At 40.4% G+C, this 6,000-nt stretch overlaps 1 protein-coding gene across 2 annotated transcripts in view; it reads right to left on the bottom strand.

Annotated features, from left to right (window-relative positions):
* Positions 1-324: 324 nt before the first annotated feature.
* The window catches only part of LOC309612569 (uncharacterized protein), a 452,870-nt gene continuing 447,194 nt past the window's right edge, over positions 325-6,000 (bottom strand). For both annotated transcript variants that reach the window (XR_014235281.1, XM_082358452.1), the window contains one exon: positions 325-6,000. This exon is cut by the window's right edge and continues 46,149 nt beyond it. The gene's annotated coding sequence lies outside the window, so the exon portion shown is untranslated.

Genomic DNA, 6,000 nt, shown 5'->3' with positions numbered 1-6,000 from the left:
ATTCTAAAGAGACCCTGAAGGCACCTGGCCTTGGGCCATTTACAATTTTGCTGAGGCTCAGATGTGGAAAGGCTGGGGTGCTGAAACTGATGGGTAGTGAGTGAGCGGAGCTGCATTCAGGGCTGCATTCCAAGAGTACTCTGTGGTGCTTCCTTATCTGGATCGTTCTGCATACATATTCTATTCGGGAATTTTCTACCATCATGGCATTTGCGAGTTTGGAGAATCAAGAGAGTATCAGGGGTCTACTATGTAATAACTTTGCAAAAAGTACAATTTGTACTCCAACCAATCACGGGCATGCGCCTCATTCAGTCTAGGATATTTAAAGCCGAGAGTCCTTTCACAGTAATCAAAATGGTCCTGAATCGCTGCCTATCTGACCAGACACAGCAGGTTCCACATGATCAGGCCCTGACCTCTTGCACTCCCTATTAGGAAATGCCTTTCTTCAAGAGGGTCTGGCTCATTTCTAACATGATATCAACATAGGGCTTTGGTGATGTCCCTGAGTGCTGTTAATGAATTCACAGGGAAGATACAGACCCTCCCATCACACTCCCCTTGGTGCCAGGGATATTCTTTAAGGACAATGACTCTTACCTGGGGACAATTACATAAGGTAATCGATGTCAATGAGCTCACTACAGCACTTGAGCTGTATTCAGTATTGGTTGTATATTTTCCTATATTTGTAATAAATAAAAAAGTGAAGACTTTTGGAGTCAGTGTCCAGAATCCCATGAAAGGCTGGTGTTTCAGGATGCCCAGTGGAACAGGCCAACCTGTGCTTATCCATACCTATGGTCAGATGAGCCATAAGTGGGCCAGATATGCAAATTATGGCCATTGCAGGAGGAAATACAGAGCAAGGATCCCCTCCAAGTCAAATGCTCTACATGAGGAGCTGAAATTCTCCTATCTCTCAGTGTTTCACAGAGTGATGCAGAGGACCACTTGACTTGGCCTGTAAGGAAAGTCCTTGCTTTGTTCTTGAGGTCTGGAACCTGACAAACTGTACACATCACTTGGATCTCCAAGGGCAGCCTGGCTTGCAGAGATCAGTTTCCTAAGTAGATTATTTGACAACAAAGTATATGAAGAGGAAGCCAAACATGTGGAATGTTTACCAGGTGGAGACATCAGCTGTGATCTTCATGCTCTGCACTTGTGTCCCCAGCTCTGACCAGAACAGAAGTCTCTCCTTCAGTCCCCTGGTCTGGGTAGCAGCCTTCTGAATCAGCAGCTCCCTCAGGAGGCAGACCAGATCTAGGGGTAGGTTGCACCCCAAGTTCATCCCTCAGAAATATCCTATCTGGCTTGTTTCTAAAGTTCTTCAAGGTTACATCTGTAGCTCACCTTACTTGTAATTGAGAGAAATCGCTATTAACTTCCCCTAGGTTCTGCGCTGAGTCATACAGCAGTGGTATTTTCCCTTGGTCACATGCTCCAGGATTCTGTCCACTCTTCATGGGAGCCCAACTCATGGAATGAGATCCTAGTGAGTCCCAGAATCAATCTCATTGCACTTTTTAATGGAAAACTCTTCCTGCCCTTGACACATTTTTACATAACAGGTGACAAGTCAGTGCCTCATTCTATGCCCCACTACACATATATTTTGGCCACCAAATATGACCCAAGAATTTATTAAAGTTGGTCATTTTGCTGTAATCAGAGAAGTCATTGGATATCAATAAAGCCAGCTTCCTAAGTGAGAACTAAGTGAGATCTAAGATGGGAAGTGAATTGTAAACTTTACACTAGCAGAGGCAGGCTAGTATAGAAGAACTCAAGTCTTCTCATCCCAATTCAGTGCTCCTTTCATTGTATGCAAAATGATGTAGAACATCTTTCTAAGAACACATGTCCTGTAGGCCTCACTAACTGCCATTCTGAAATCTGGACAATGTTTGGAATGTATGGTCTAACTTCTTTCAAAATGTTTGAATTATTCACATTAGCAACGTGAAGCAAGACCACTAGACTCAACAGATGCTTCCTAGAGCATTTTTCTAGGAAAAAGGGTTGATTGGCTACTGTCATAGGCACCGGTCCCCAGTTCCCAGCTCATATTCTTACCCAGTGTCCTTCCCATCATGAATTTTGTCTTTCACCTGTGCTTTTGGGACACTGGGGAGTGCCAGGGCTTCATTCATGGGGCAAATGGGTAATTGTGAAAGGACAGCATTATGGGGGGATTGCAAAAACCCAGATAGTCTAAGGCCCAGGGCTTTCTATTCAAAGTGGAGTTCTGGAAGATCTGGATTGGTGCCAAAGTGCAGAACAAGCCTGGAGATCACCTCCCTCAGGCTCGACTTTGTTTTGAAGAAATGGCATTTCTCCCTCAGGTCAATCCTGAAACACAGTGTAATCTAAGGGGAGCAACATGGGAGGGGGAAAAAAAAGAAGATGAGAAAAACCAATAAATAGTAATAACAGGAAGCAGGAAAAGACAGGCCTGGATATGCAATTCTTTTTGTGCCTGTTGAATGAACTCTGGTGGGGATGTGGAGAGAGAATTATCCTATTTATATATTGAAAGGAATTTTAAATATGCATAGGCAGGGAGAGAGGATCCACAGAGATTGAAATGCAAAACACAGCACGGTCTGAGCATCTCTCCTTCTATCTCCCAGTACCATTAGCAAGTTCCTTGCACCAATTTCTGGAAAGCTCCTTCTAAAACTCAGAGCCATCCTTCTGCTTACTCAGCATTTCTATCTTAGAAAAGCAATTCTATTTTTATAAAGAAATGGGCCTTCACTTGCAAAACACCTTGCAAACGATTTCAGACAGAAACAGAGCTCACACTTCTACACTGATGCACACACATGTCCAACCAACCCATTCACACACACAGACACACACACACAAACACACATATACACACACATGCACGCCTTCTACACCACAATCTCCTGGCTGCTTGGCACTAAGGTTTTTTGTTTGTTTGTTTTGTTTTTTTAACATCTTTATTGGAGTATAATTGCTTTACAATGGTGTGTGAGTTTGCATTTTATAGCAAAGTGAATCAGCTATACATATACATATATCCCCATATCTCCTCCCTCTTGCGTCTCCCTCCCATTCTCCCTATCCCACTCCTCTAGGTGGTCACAAAGCACCGAGCTGATCTCCCTGTGCTATGCAGCTGCTTCCCACTAGCTACCTATTTTACATTTGGTAGTGTATATATGTCCATGCCACTCTCTCACTTCGTCCCAGCTTACCTTTCCCCCTCCCTGTGTCCTCAAGTCCATTCTCTATGTCTACATCTTTATTCCTGCCCTGCCACTAGGTTCATCAGTACCATTTTTTTTTTTTAGATTCCATATATATGTATTAGCATACGGTATTTGTTTTTCTCTTTCTGACTTAACGTCACTCTGTATGACAGACTCTAGGTCCATCCACCTCACTACAAATAACTCAATTTCATTTCTTTTTATGGCTGAGTAATATTCCATTGTATATATGTGCCACATCTTCTTTATCCATTCATCTGTCGATGGACACTTAGGTTCCTTCCATGTCCTGGCTATTGTAAATAGAGCTTCAGTGAACATTGTGGTACATGACTCTTTCTGAATTATGGTTTTCTCCTGGTTTATGCCCAGTAGTGGGATTGCTGGGTCGCATGGTAGTTCTATTTTTAATTTTTTAAGGAACCTCCATACTGTTCTCCATAGTGGCTGTAACAATTTACATTCCCACCAACAAGCACTAGGGTTTTAGATACTGTAGGTTCATAACATGCACGTAGAAACAACTTTTCACGCTATTGTGCAGGGAGACACGGTAGTGTGGATTAAAGGCCATGGGAAATATCATCATTCAACTGATCACAATCACTCTGGGAACATGTAAAAGACAGAAAACTGGTCATATTTCTTCATTAATATACTTCATTCACATTGAAAAAACAATCCTTTATCCCACACAAATATCTCCTTCCTTACTAAGTCTCCCCATTCACCATTCCCACCAAGCACACATTACCTCTCCTAAAATAGCAGGAGCTACTGTCCTCAGAGGCTTCACTGAGGAGCAAATAAATAGAGTAGCTGCTGCTGGCTCCCCTACCATGGACCAACACATCTTAAGTCCCAAATCAAAGCTCTGAAAGAAAGAGGAATTACTAAATAAAAACAAGACCTTTAATCCATTTGGAGTTTATTTTTGTGTATGGTGTTAAGTAGTGTTCTATTTCATTCTTCTACATGTAGCTGTCCAGTTTTCCCAGCACCACTTATTGAAGAGGCTGTCTTTTCTCCATTGTATGTTCTTGCCTCGTTTGTCATAAACTAGGTGACCATATGTGCATGGGTTTATCTCTGGGATTTCTATCCTATTCCATTGATCTATGTTTCTGTTATTGTGCCAGTACCATACTGTCTTGATTACTGTAGCTTTGTAGTATACGCTGAAGTCAGGGAGCCTGATTCCTCCAGCTCCGTTTTTCTTTCTTAAGATTGTTTTGGCTATTTGGGGTCTTCTGTGTTTCCACACAAATTGTAAAATATTTTGTTCTAATTCTGTGAAGAATGCCATTGGTAGTTTGATAGGGATTGCGTTGAATCTGTAGATTGCTTTGGGTAGTACAGTCATTTTCACAGTATTGATTCTTCCAATCCAAGAACATGGTGTACTTCTCCATCTGTTTATGTCATCTTTGATTTCTTTCATCAGTGTTTTATAGTTTTCTGAGTACAAGTCTTTCGCCTCCTTAGGTAGGTTGATTCCTAGGTACTTTATTATTTTTGTTGCAATAGTAAATGGGATTGTTTCCTTAATTTCTCTTTCTGATCTTTCGTTGTTAGTGTATAGGAATGCCAGAGATTTCTACGCATTAATTTTGTATCCTACAACCCTACCAAATTCATCGATTAGTTCTAGTAGTTTTCTGGTGGCATCTTTAGAATTTTCTATGTATAATATCATGTCATCTGCAAACAATGACAGTTTTACTTCTTTTCCCATTTGTATTCCTTTTATTTCTTTTTCTTCTCTTATTGTCATGGCTAGGACTTCCAAAACTATGTTGAATAAGAGTGGTGAGAGTGGACATCCTTGTCTTATTCCTGATCTTAGGGGAAATGCTTTCAGTCTTTCACCATTGAGTATGATGTTTGCTGTGGGTTTGTCATATATGTCTTTTATTATGTTGAGGTAGGTTCCTACTATGCCCATTTATCTGGAGGGTTTTTATTATATATGGGTGTTGAATTTTGTCAAAAGCTTTTTCTCAACCTATTGAGATGATCATATGGTTTTTATTCCTTAATTTGTTAATATGGTGTATCACATTGTTTGATATGCATACATTGAAGAATCCTTGCATCCCTGGGATAAATCCCACTTGATCATGGTATATGATCCTTTTAATATGTTGTTGGATTCTGTTTGCTAGTATTTTGCTCAGGATTTTTGCATCTATGTTCATCAGTGATACTGGTCTATAATAGTCTTTTTTTGTGATATCTTTTTCTGGTTTTAGTATCAGGGTGATGGTGGCTTCGTAGAATGAATTTGGGAGTGTTCCTCTATCTGCAATTTTTTGGAAGAGTCTGAGAAGATCAGTGTTAGCTCTTCTCTAAATGTTTGATAGAATTCGCATGTGAAGCCATCTGGTCCTGGACTTTTTAAGACCAGACACTATAAAACTCTTAGAGGAAAACATAGGAAAAATACTCTTTGACATAAACCACAGCAAGATCTTTTTTGACCCACCTCCTAGAGTAATGAATATAAAATAAATAAATAAACAAATGGGACCTAATTAAACTTAAAAGCTCGTGCACAGCAAAGGGAACCATAAACAAGATGAAAAGACAACCGTCAGAATGGGAGAAAATATTTGCAAATGAAACGACAAAGGACTAATCTCCAAAACATACAAACAGCTCATGGAGCTCAATATCAAAAAAACAAACAATCCAATTAAAAAATGGGCAGAAGACCTAAATAGACATTTCACCAAAGAAGACATACAGATGG

The sequence above is a fragment of the Balaenoptera borealis genome, assembly GCF_965194805.1.
Source record: "Balaenoptera borealis genome assembly, chromosome: 15".
NCBI classification, from domain to species: Eukaryota; Metazoa; Chordata; class Mammalia; order Artiodactyla; family Balaenopteridae; genus Balaenoptera; species Balaenoptera borealis.
Note: the sequence above shows the minus strand (reverse complement) of the source record. Positions and strands in the feature narration are given on the sequence as shown.